The 13,395-nt window shown below is 37.1% G+C and overlaps 1 protein-coding gene and 1 pseudogene across 11 annotated transcripts in view; one reads left to right on the top strand and one right to left on the bottom strand.

Moving 5' to 3' along the window:
* Window positions 1-13,395, top strand: part of KIAA1328 (KIAA1328 ortholog) — a 395,477-nt gene that overhangs the window by 206,238 nt on the left and 175,844 nt on the right. The gene's annotated exons all lie outside the window — the stretch shown is intronic.
* Window positions 3,656-4,426, bottom strand: LOC145534818 (large ribosomal subunit protein uL4 pseudogene; annotated as a pseudogene).

Genomic DNA, 13,395 nt, shown 5'->3' with positions numbered 1-13,395 from the left:
CAAAGAGTCAGACACAACTTAGCAAGTGAAGCAACGACAATAGATTTCAATTTTTCAAAATGCATATAATGATGATAATTTACTAGGAGTGAGCCATAAAGGGTGATCTTTAATCACCCACTATACTCGCTGTTGAAATTTTAGAATGATGGTTATAAAATCAAAGGTGGCTAAAGTCTCAGGCTGGTACTGCAGTCTTAGGACACCACTGGTACTGCATTCTTAGGGCTGTTTCTGCTGCTGTGTCCTGTTTAGAGAGCAAAGTGCCTGGAGAGAAGTCTGCTATTTAATAATGCCATGGAAAATTAAAGACCTTTGGATGTTAAATAGCATGTATTTTCCAGAGGAAATCTCTTCAGAGACACTATATGCTTTCACTTGGTTCATAGTACTGTCATCACATGGCAGTTTAAGGAGTCTGGAGACTTGCCAGAGTTCCAAGTTTACTCCTTTACTTCTGTCATTTTGTGTTTTTAATCTGAATGTAAGAAACACAGAGTATCCTGGTGTGGTTTTGTTCTCATTAAATTGTTAAGAAATTTTTGTTTTGGGAGATGATAGTTAAGATGAAAAAATACTTATGAAAATCTAAGCCATCCTACATATTCTACTGGCTTAGGATAAAGTTTCCATACCCCATCAGGCACATAATTTGATCATGTTGCTGTACAACTCTCTTAGTAAACAAGTGAATTCTGCGTCCTTTGGATACCGCTGCTAACATTTTATAAAGTCACACTCTCTTCCTCCTGTAATTTAAAGGCAGATGGTTATCATGCTTTTTTATACCAGTGGGAGACTACTTAAAATCTTCATTGCGGTAAAGCATAAGGTAGCAAAGAATTCACTTAATTCTGGTATTTATCTTTCTTAGTTCTACCTCAAATGCTTTAAATGTTACATTTCTGATTAAAGATTTTTTTCTGTGTTTAACTATGAATACCTGGGAACCACTGGGCTTAACTGGTCTACAGGTGACAGTGATTGTGTGTGGAGATTTTGGCAGTGGGTGTAGGTCAGGAAGCAACAGTTAGAACTGGACATGGAACAACAGACTGGTTCCAAACAGGAAAAGGAGTACATCAAGGCTGTATATTGTCACCCTGCTTATTTAACTTATATGCAGAGTACATCATGAGAAATGCTGGGCTGGAGGAAGCACAAGCTGGAATCTGCCGGGAGAAATATCAATAACCTCAGATATGCAGATGACACCACCCTTATGGCAGAAAGTGAAGAAGAACTAAAGAGTCTCTTGATGAAAGTGAAAGAGGAGAGTGAAAAGTTGGCTTAAAGCTCAACATTCAGAAAACTAAGATCATGGCATCCGGTCCCATCACTTCATGGCAAATAGATGGGGAATCAGTGGCTGACTTTATTTTGAGGGGGCTCCAAAATCACTGCAATGGTGCTTGCAGCAATGAAATTAAAAGATACTTACTCCTTGGAAGGAAAGTAATGACCAACCTATATGGCATATTAAAAAGCAGAGACATTACTTTGCCAACAAAGGTCCATCTAGTCAAGGCTATGGTTTTTCCAGTGGTCATGTACGGATGTGAGAGTTGGACGGTGAAGAAAGCTGAGCGCTGAAGAATTGATGCTTTTGAACTGTGGTGTTGGAGAAAACTCTTGAGAGTCCCTTGGACTGCAAGGAGATCCAACCAGTCCATCCTAAAGGAGATCAGTCCTGGGTGTTCATTGGAACGACTGATGTTGAAGCTGAAACTCCAATACTTTGGCCACCTGATGAGAAGAGCTGACTCATTGGAAAAGACCCTGATGCTGGGAAAGATTGAGGGCAGGAGGAGAAGGGGCGACAGAGGATGAGATGGTTAGATGGCATCACCGACTCAATGGACATGGGTGTGGGTGTACTCCGGGAGTTGGTGATGGACAGGGAGGCCTGGTGTGCTGCTGTTCATGGGATTGCAAAGAGTCGGGCATGACTGAGCGACTGAACTGAACTGTCAAAGAGAAGTGACCATTTGGTTATCTCTGAATTGTCTTGTTTTCCCCTACAGTTTAAATATTATCTGTTTGTGAGGTTATCTGTAGTTTTGTTCTTCTAGTAATACTTTTATCTAGCTTGGTATTAAGGTAATTGTGACTTCTTTATATGAGTTGGAAATTATTTCTTCCTTTTTCTATTTTCTATCTTTGTGGTAGAAATTTCTTTAGTTGACGTGGTACAATTTCTTTAATTGACGTGGAACTATTAAGATGTTCTCTTTTTTCTTCAGTCAATTTTGGTAATTTCTGTCTTTTAAGGAATTTCTACATGTCATAAGTTGTCATATAAATAGTATGAAGTTGTTCATTTCTTTAAACTTGATAGTGTCTGTGGCATCTACATCTGTGTGCTTGTTTTTCATTTTTTATTTTGATTATTTCTATCTTTTTTTCTTGATCAGTCCTACTCATTTTTTAACAGGATAGCTTTTACTAGATTTTCTTTATTACTTATTTTCTATATCATTTATTTCTTATGTTTGTTTTTCCTTCTACTTAGTTCAGCTTTAGTTTACATTTCTTTTTCTGACTACCAAGATTGGCATTTAGATTGTTGGTTTGGAACTTTATTCTTTTCTAATAAAAGCATTTAAAGTTACGTTTCCCTCTGAGAATGCCTTTACCTATATCTCACACTTTTTATGTTGTGGGAGTTTTTTTCTGAAATGTTTTCTAATTCTCTTTGAACACTTTATAATCATTTATAAATTTTTCTTAATTTCAAATTTTTGCAGATTTCCCAGATAGCTCTCTGAGGAAAATGGACTCTCCACAATTTCAGTGTCGAAATTATTGAGACTTGTTTTATAACATCTCTGATATGCACTCTCTTGCTAAATATTTATCTACATGTAAAAATAACCTAATATTCAGTTATTGGGTGGAATATTAAAAATGTAGCAATTGGGTTAATGTTTTTACTAGTATTTGTTTAGGTCTTCTATATACTTACGGATTTTTAGTGTGCTTTTTCCATTGTTGACTGAGAGCTTTGAAAACCCCAGATATGATTGTGGATTTGTTCATTTTTCTTTTTCTTTTTATCCATCTTTCCTTCACATGTTTTGAGTTTCTGTTATCGGATGCCTTTACATTTAGGTTTATAATGTGTTCTTGGTACATTAAGCTGTTCCATTTTGAAACATGCTTCTTTATCCCTGATAATATTACTTGTTCTGAAATACCTTGCATGATATTAATATAGCCACTCCATCTTTCTTGTAGTTAGTATTTGTATAGTATATTTTCCATTCTTCTGCTTTTTCCTATATATGTCTTTGAAGTAAGATTCTCATATATAGCATGTAGTTGGACTTATCCTATCTTACAATCTCTGAATTTTTATAGGACTATTAGTGACTGTGCTTAAATCTAACATCTTGTAATTTGCTTTCTATTTTTCACCATTTTTTCTTTAGTTTTTCCTGCCTTCTTTTGATTAAATAGTTGTAGCATTATCTCCATTTGGGGCTCTTTTTTTTTTTTTCTTTGTTGCCTATTTGATCAGGTCTTTATTCATAATTTGCTGTCTAAAATGATTTGACCCTTATGGAATGCACAAATATAAGTTCCTTCAGCAGGCTTCTTTTTTCTGTGGTCCGTTTCTTTTCTGTGGGCTTCTACTCAGCTGGTGGTTTTTTGGTCACTTGCCTTTTTCGGCCACAAAAGGCCTCTTCTGCTTCCTAGCACCAGCAGCCTTCTTTCCTTTCTTCTCCACCACAGGTTTCTTCCCTAGAGCCCTCTTCTCACCTGATTTGGCTGCTGACACTGCTGCTGCCTTATCCATCCAGAGTTTGTGATTCTTGTCCTGGGAAAGAATGGTGTTCCATTCAGCATTGCATATGGGTTTAGCTTCAGCATGATTCTCAAGTTTTTCAGGGGATTCTTCTTCAGGACTCTATGATGAATCTTTTTGTGTGTCATGTGCTCTTTGGATCTCTGGGCTTTTCAAGATTCTGCTAAGGTCTGTATTGAGCATCTTGTGCCTGGAAAGGTTGTTGTTACTATTGAGAGAGGCAGCTTCACAGCAAATGCCATACACATCATCCAACTTGTGAAAAGTATTTTCAGTTCAAATGTAGAAACATCCCACATACTCATGAGAAGTAAGTTTCAAAATGTTCAGTTTGCTTACATTAAGCAGAGTGATTCCAGGCGTGTTTCTGACAGCCTCGATGATACCCTTATCCTCATTATAGATGATGTGGGGTCTGCTACACTAGAGATGATGACAGACACATTTGGCTTTGCCAGGTCTCATTAACTGTGAAGCATAGACCATTATGATACCATTCCAGGCCTTAAATTTCTAAAGAAGCAAAACAGCCTCCTTGGTCTTCTTGTAGCCTTAAGCGTTATCTTCAGCCACCAAAGGAACTTGAGGAACTTCCTCAATTTGATGACTTTTAGACATAACCAGCAAAATGGTAAGGCCGAGACAGCCAGGGCAGAGCAGATGGCATATCACTTCTGTGTTGTGTTTGCTCTGTGATGCCGATGTTGTCAGGTTCTGGTTGGTGCAAACATCTGACCCCCATGATAAATATTTCTAAAAGCACCCTGGCCAGAATAATGAGTCCCACTGCCTCGAACTCTGGGAATTGGAGCCACAGCCCAGCCAGCACCTGAAGACTCAGCAGTGGTTTGATGACCTGCTAATTCATTGACAGTGTAGGGTTGTCTGTTGTTTTGTGCAAGTTGGTGTGAACAAAATTCACAATATCTAGTCTAATGAGAGCCTTGAACACAGCAGGTAAAGTGACATTTTTGCCAGATGACTTCCTTTTCAGAGAACTCTGGTTATCAACAGACAAGCACACGCCATGGCAGGGAGAGGAAAAGGCCTCCACGGGGAATGCTTGGGCTCATTATCTTTGTTTTAGATACATTTTAAATATGAAAAAAAATGCTTATATTTTTATTTCTGAAAGTTTGTTTCCAAGTTTCTGTCTAGTATCGTTTATACCTAAAGATACATGTTTATTTGTTTGTTTGTTTATGGCCATATAGATTACTGGTGGTAAATTCTTTTACCTATCTGAAAATATCTATTTCACTTTCAATTTTTAAAAGAAATTTTTATACAGTTCTGGCTTACCCATGTGTTTTTGTTTTCTCTTCACCACTTTAAAAATATTCCGTAATTTCTTCTGGTTGGCTTTTTTTTTAATGAGATTTTAAAATAAAATTCCTTTATTCTCTTTCTTTGTATGTGTTTTTTTACTGTTCCTACTCAAAAACTTTCTGTCACTAGTTTTTAGCAAGTTGATAATGGTGCTCCTTGGTGTTCTTTGTGTTTTTCTGCTTGGGAGTTACCAATTTAGATTTGTAATTTTTCATCTATTGAGTATCATGCTTGTATCTTTCTTTTGTCACTATGTTAATGTTTTTCTTTAAAACTTAAACAATGTTGTGCTTATTTATAATAGATTTTTAAAAATTGTCGTGTGCTAATTTCATCATTTGTTGTTTGCATTCTTTTTCTGTTAATTGACTAATCAAATTTCATCATATATCTTATACTCTTTTATTGGCTGTTCATTGGTATATATGTTACATTGATGAGTATCCAAATTTTGTGGTCTTCCTTTACAGAATGTCCTAGCAGATATTAAGTTATTGGTAGATCTTGACTTTTTAGAAGCTTATGTTTAAGTTTTATTAGGACTAGTCTGTAGTCTGGTCTTTTCTCTAGCACTGTTTTAGCTCTTTCTATTAGCTCTTTCTGTGTTCTCAGTAGGACTGAGTGAGTGTCCTGGGATCAACTATGACTAGTCAAAACTTGTACATCTCCCTGCTTTGTGTGACTTCTGGAAATTGTTTTGCTTAAAACTCCCTTGTTGTTTTTTTCCCAGGCTATTGCAGTTGCACTCTACGCGTGTGAAATCTTGGCATTCAGCAAAAACTCAAATGTACAGATTACTCAACTGTTTTTCTGAATAGCTCTCTCTCCTCTGGTACTTTGTTTTGTAACTTCTGGCAACCTCAGCCTCCCTGAACCCTGACCTCTGTTTTCATAATTCACCATGACTTTTTTGTTCTGCTTCAGACTCCCCTCCCTGCCACATAGTCTGGAATGTTTTTCCAAACAGAAATCCAGGGACATTGTATGGCTTAGCTCATTTATTTCCTTTTTCAGAGATCATATACTTTTACTACCTGTTGTCCAATGTCTGAGAACAGTTGTTTTATATATTTTCTCTACTTTATAGTGGACAGGTAAGTGTATCCTCTTCCGTAATACCCAAAGTGGAATTTTTTATGGAAACTATCTTTTAAATGTGGTTTTTAGATTTAGCATGCAAATTTAATGGCATTCTTAAGAAAACAAAGAGGCTTTATGGAGGGAGAAAATATATTGTGAGCATAATAATATTAAGTGCACAGTTAACAAAAACTTTGTTAACCAGTATTGCATGGTTTTTGCTCTTTTAAAGAAGGTCAAAATATAACCTCATGGACCAAAAATATACTTAAGTGAGAAAATTTAAGGAAAGAAAAGCTATATTTTTATCAGATTTATTGTAACTTGTAATTAAAGAGAGCCCAAATTGATGTATAATAGGAACCTTGTGAAGAATACTTATTTTGAGCATCCAAAATAATAAAAGGGTAATAGAGATTTAAATAAGAACTACAGAGATATAAATATTTCCTAAAGTCTTGGCTTTCAGGCTAGAAACCAAATTTCATCGTTTTGACTCTAGATGCAGTTACTTTGGGCATGTCTTTTAGCTTTATTAACATATCCTTATAGGAATTATATTTAACTCTTAATAAAAATAAACTTTGACTTTACCCACTAAAAGATTCTCTTATATATCTCATGTGCCTTCATGATGCAATGCTTTGTGAAAATCTGTTAATCCCTTGAAAGGACAGAGAAATGAAATGTAGTTATGGATGGGACAATAATCCTCTGTATCCCAATGGTTTGTGTCTCTTGTAATAAATAGATCTGATCTTAAAATAAAAGCAAATTCAGATAAGTACGAAAGTAGAAAATTTAATCAACATTGTTGAACCAAAGAGCTGAATCAGGTACATCTGATACTGTGCTGGGCTAAAAATGGTGAAAAGTAGTTGCTACAAAATAAGAATAAAGGGGACTGCAACAGAAGTGAAAAGAACTCCAAGTATATTTTCCTCTATTAGTTATATATGTAGACCACAGAGAGACTTTTAAGGAAAAGATAATTTATGAATAGAAGGTACCTATTTTAATGGAAAAGAATTATTCCAGTATTCACAAAAAGAGGATCAATGATTGACGCTTAACCAGTCATGGAGAAAGAAGCCAGAGCAGGAAAGGAAAATCTTTGTGGCCCATTGAATGAAGTAAGGAAATGAAAAACATCTGAACACTCTGTTGGCTTTAAAAAGGGCACAACGTGAGAGCTGTGAGATTTTATTCAGGGCAAAGTGAGGACTGCAGCCCGGGAGATGGCACCTCAGATAGCTCTGAGAAACTGCTCTGAAGAAGCAGGGTGAAAGGTCAGTATATATGAGATTTTGATGAAGGGGGAGTACATGCAGTCAAGCACATACTTTTCCAAACGATTTCTGGTAATCTCATGAAGCTTTTGCCAGTCACAAGGAACAGTTATCACCATGAAGTGTTTTTAGTGTTTTTCTAGATATGGAGAGCTACAAGAATTGGGCTTATTAACTCTCTCCTGAAATAGCTAACTATCTGAAGATGTTTCCTGCCAGTTTTTCCCCAAGCACAGAGGGACTCATTACTACCCTCCACCCTGAACTGCTTTCAGGGAGTATTGAAGGCCAGCAGTTATAGCAGCTTGTGATTTAATCCTTGTAGAGGTAAATGACAAGTGCCAATTTATAGCTGACACCTCACTCCCCACAGTCTGTGGAATCCATTCATGAAATCAGGAGACATTTGCTAGCACATTGGTTCTCAAAATGTGTCTCCTAGACCAGCAGCATCAACATCACTGGGATATTTTGTAAAAATGCAAATCCTTAGGACCCAACTCACACCTACTGAACTAGAAACTCTGGCAGTGGGGCCCAGGGATCTGAATTTTTTTAAAAATATTATTTATTTGATTGTGCTGGGTCTTAGTTGCAGCACATGGGACCTTTCATCTTCATTGTGCCATGCAGGATCTTTAGTTACAGCATGTGAACTCTTACTTGCAGCATATGGGATCTAGTTCCCTGACCAGAGATAGAACCCAGATCCCCTGCATTGGGAGTTCAGAGTCTTAGCTACTGGACCACGAGGGAAGTCCCAAAAATCTACATTTTAATAAGCCTTCCAGGTGATTTTTGTGGTGGTGAAGAAGACTCTTGAGAGTTCCTTGGACTGCAAGATCAAACCAGTCAATCGTAAGAAAATCAACTCTGAATATTCATTGGAAGGACTGATGCTGAAGCTGAAGCTCTGATACTTTGCCACCTAATGCTAAAGGCTGACGCATTGGAAAAGACCTTGATGCTGGGAAAGATTGAAGGCAAAGAGAAGGGGTCGGCAGAGGGTGAGATGGCTATATAGCATCACCGACTCAATGGATAGAATTTGAGCAAACTCTTGGAGACAGTAGAGGACAGAGGAGCTTGGTGTGCTGGAGTCCATGGGGTCCCAAAGAGTTCGACACAACTTGGTGATTGAACAACAACAGCAACCAGGTTCTTCTTATGAACTTTAAAGTTTGAGAATTTTAGTGGTAGTGAAATGGAAATAAAGTCTTTTATTGGTCAAACTGCCAGTGAGTCCTATATCATGAGGTATTTTATAAATTTGTTGTTGTTCAGTCACTCAGTCATGTCTGACTCTTTGGAACCCCGTGGACTGCAGCCTGCCAGGTTTCCCTGTCCTTCACCATCTTCCAGAGTTTGCTCAAACTCATGTCCAGTGAGTCCATGCCATCCAACCGTCTCATCATCTGTCATCCCTTCTCCTCCTGTCTTCAGTCTTTCCAAGCATCAAGTTCTTTTCCAATGAGTTGGCCCTTTCCATCAAAATGTTGGAGCTTCAGCTTCAACACCAGTCCTTCCAGTGAATATTCAGGGTTGATTTCCTTTAGGATTGACTGGTTTGATCTCCTTGCAGTCCAAAGGACTCTTAAGAGTCTTCTCCATCACCACAGTTCAAAAGCATCAATTCTTCAGCACTCAGCCTTCTTTATGGTTCAACTCTTACATCCATGTGTGACTACTGGAAAAAACATAGCTTTGACTATATGGACCTTCGTAATGTTTCTGCTTTTTAATATGCTGTCTAGGTCGGTCATAGCTTTTCTTCCAAGAAGCAAGCATCTTTTAATTTCATGGCTGCAGTCACTGTCCTGGTGATTTTGGAACCCAAGAAATTAGTCTGTCACTGTTTCCATTGTTTTCCCACCTATTTGCCATGAAGTGATGGGACCGGATGCCATGATTTCAGGTTTTTTAATGTTGAGTTTTAAGCCAGCTTTTTCACTCTCCTCTTTCACCTTCATCAAGAGGCCCTTTCGTTCCTCTTCACTTTTGGCCATAAGGGTGGTGTCATCTGCATACCTGAGGTTGTTGATATTTTTCCCAGCAATCTTGATTCCAGCTTGAGCTTCATCCAGCCCAGCATTTCACATGATGTACTTTGCATGTAAGTCAAATAAGCAGGGTGACAATATATAGCCTTGACGTAATCCTTTCCCAATTTGGAACCAGTCCATTGTTCTATGTCCGGTTCTAACTGTTGCTTCTTGACCTGTAGACAGGTTTCTCAGAAAGCAGGTAAGGTGGCCTGACATTCCCATCTCTTTAAGAATTTTCCATAGTTTGTTGTGATCCACACAGTCAAAGGCTTTGGCATAGTCAATGAAGCAGAAGTAGATGTTTTTCTGGAATTCTCTTGCTTTTTCTTTGATCAACAGATATTGGCAATTTGATCTCTGGTTCCTTTGCCTTTCTTAAATCCAGCTTGTACATCTGGACGTTCTCAGTTCACTTACTGTTGAAGCCTAGCTTGAAGGAATTTGAGCATGATGGCAGGCATAGACATTCCATACAATTTGACTTGATCTGTTCTTGTTGAGATATATAGAAACATGAAGATTATTGCCAGTAGGCCCATCTCTGCTAATAGGCACCTGCTCTTTGTATTTGGAATCATCACCCAGGGTCACCACCTGGTTTAGATGCCTGAGTTCACTCCCTTTCATCTTACAGAAAAATTGCTATGAGAATTCAGCTGTGTGTTGTTGCTATATGTACCTCTTCCCTCCTATCCACAGCAGCATTTTAGGACAGGCTTCAGTGATCAGGGCTTCTCTTACTTTTTAGACTTTGTCTAGATTAAAGAGCTGATTTAAACTTTTGTGCTCTGTAGACCGTTTGCAGCTTAAATAATCATCCTAATCATGACCTCAGTCAAAAAATGTCCAAAAATTATCAGTATACAATAAGTCATAATGATTTCCAGCCCCTAAAGAAACTATGTATTATAAACTTTCCATAATTAATTTTTCATTTGAATATTCATTGTTACTCCCTCTTAGAGAAGAAAGCAACATGTGACCCACTATTTGAAATGCTTGTTTTTCTTCATTTTTCTAATAGTTAACTTTACCTCTTTCTACCTATTTTCTACAAATTGTACAGTTTACTAGTTACATACTACCATAAGCATTTAGGACTTGGTGCAATAAATCTCTCCCAAATCAAATTACTTTTCAGCCAATAGGCTCTAAAGGCCTATCAACATGATGAAGTTGAAGTGTGGCTCTCCTGTATTAATGACATGTTTCTGTCATAGCAAAATCAAACTTGTAAAGGTGACAGAAATATTGACACAAGTAAAGAAGTGGAAAGGGTACATTGAGCCTCTGTCACTTACCCCAATTAATTCTTCATCAAATAGCCCTATTTTTAGTCTTATACTACTTAAAAAATGACAAATGACGTCATTTGTTTCCCAATTTGTCTCCACTAAAATGTGAATTTTCATTACAGCAGGCTCTTTATATTCCTGATGACTCCAGTACTTGTATCAGTACTATAGTACCTATATCAGTACTTTGTCCATGGTATGCATTCAGTAAATGCTAGTTAATAAATGCGTATTGTCTTTTTATTATAAAATTCACCCATTTTAAACGTACTATTTGATGATATTAATAAATTAATAGAGTGTACAGCCATCTGGTGTACATCTAGAGTGTACAACAGTCCAGTTTTATAACCAGCATTGGTCCATTAAGAACCATGCCTGCTAGAGGATCCCTCAGGCCCAGTTGCAGCCATTCCTATTACTACCCTCAGGCCTAGGCAACCACTAATCTGCTTTCTGTCTCTATGCATTTGCCTTTTCTGGACACTTCATATAAATAGAGTCATACAGTAGAGAGCCATTTGCATTAAGTTTCTTTGCCTTAGCATTATTTCTTGAGGTTCATCCATGTTGGAACATGTAATCAGTAGTTTGCTTCTTTTTATTGCTGACTAGTATTCCATTTTATAGATACATCACATTTGGCTTCATAATGCACCAGTTAATAGGTCTACCAGCAACTGTTCTCTAAGTCTTTTTTTTTCGCTTTGCTTTGTTTTTAAACTTAGGAATATCTTTACTCTGCCTTCATTTTGAAGAATAGTTTAGATATAAAATTCTTAGTTGACAATTTATTTCTTTTGGGACTTTGTGCCATTCCATTGCCTTTTTGCTCAGTTTTTGATGAACTGTTGGTTGTTAAATGTATTCTCGTTTTTTTTCCCTGATATATTTCCATTTATTTGTGTTCCTCAATTTCTTTGTTTTTGTTTTTGATAAATATATTCTTGTTCCCTACAAGTAATGAGTCAACTGCCTTTGAAGATTTTCTTTTTCCTTGGCTTTAAATAACTTGACCATAACTTTTCTAAGTGTAGATCTTTAATGTTTATCCTTGGAATTTGTTGAGCTTCTTGGAGGTGAAGATTAATATTTTTCATCAAAATAAAGATATTTGACTCATTTTTTCAAATATCTCCCCCCCTCCATTTCTCTTTTCTCTCTTTCTGAGACTACCATTTCATGTACGTAGATATTCCTGAAAGTGTGAAAGTGTTAGTCACTCAGTCATATCTGACTCTTTGTGACCCCACGGACAGTAGTCTGCAAGGCTCCTCTGTGCGTGGAATTCTCCAGGCAAGAACACTGGAGTGAGTATTCTTCAGGCAATCTTCCCAACCCAGGGATCAAACCCGAGTCTTCTACATTGCAAGCAGATTCTTTACCATCTGAGCCACCAGCAGAGTCCTAGTTCCCCACTGTCAAATCTTCTTCTTCACCCTCCTTCTCCCCCTTTTTTTCCTGGTCTTCAGATAAGATTATCTCTATTGATCTAATTTTAAGTTTACTTTTCTTTCTTTAGCTATTTTGCATCTGCTGAGGAGCCCTTCTATTAAATTTTTTATTTAGCTTACACTTTTCAATTCCGGTATTTCCATTTGGTTCTTTCATATATATTTTTTCCCTCTGATATTATCCATTTGTTGTCAATATTGTACTTTCCTTTAATTCTTTAAACATATTTCACTTTAGGTCTTTCAACATTTATAATAGCTCTTTTGAAATCTTTGTAAGTCCAACATTTTGGCTCCCTCAGAGACAGTTGTTTTGTTTTGTTTTCTTAGCATGGGTAACCCTTTTGATAGCTTACAGTGAACGGTATCAGATTCATGATCTCCAGAGATTTAGCTTTGGGACCAGGGACCAGGCTTGATCACTCGAAAGCTTTTGTATGGCAGAAGTTTTATTACAGTAAAAAAGGACAGAGAAGGCTTCTGACATAGACATCAGAAAGAGGATGAAGAGTGCCCCACTTGCTAGTCTTAGCAAGGGAGCTATATACTTTTTCAATTGGCTATTAGGAAAAAATCAAAAGAATGTCTCAAGGTTGTAAAAGTCTTATCAGACCCACTCCCACAATTTACATTTCAAGATAATAGGATTAGAACTAACAATAGAAAGGTCTTACCAGACCCATTCCCTCAAGATACACTTTAAGATGACAGGATTAGTCAGAAGGTTCTTAAGGAGAAACTTGTTCTCAAGCAGGATACACTGTTTTTATGTAATCATTAGTACAGAGTTTAAAGAAAAACATATCCATGAGCAAGATGAGTTGTTTTGTTGTGTAATCATTAGCTCTGGGGTTAAAAAAAAAAAAAAAAACATTACATATGATTAAGATGAAGAAATGTAGAAAAAATAATCTGGCCTTTTCTTCTCCTGGAGAGCCCCAGACCTCTTTCTCCTCCTCAGGGGCCCTAGACCCCTTTCTTCTCCTCAAGGGCCCTGGACTCCTTATCAACCTAAGAGTTAACTCTCTCACCTTCCTGTTTCTTTGCAATTCTTATAGTTTCTTCATTTAAAACTGGATGTTTTATATGATATAT

The sequence above is a fragment of the Giraffa tippelskirchi genome, chromosome 14 (assembly GCF_054371585.1).
Source record: "Giraffa tippelskirchi isolate mGirTip1 chromosome 14, T2T-mGirTip1v1.2.pri, whole genome shotgun sequence".
NCBI classification, from domain to species: Eukaryota; Metazoa; Chordata; class Mammalia; order Artiodactyla; family Giraffidae; genus Giraffa; species Giraffa tippelskirchi.
Note: the sequence above shows the minus strand (reverse complement) of the source record. Positions and strands in the feature narration are given on the sequence as shown.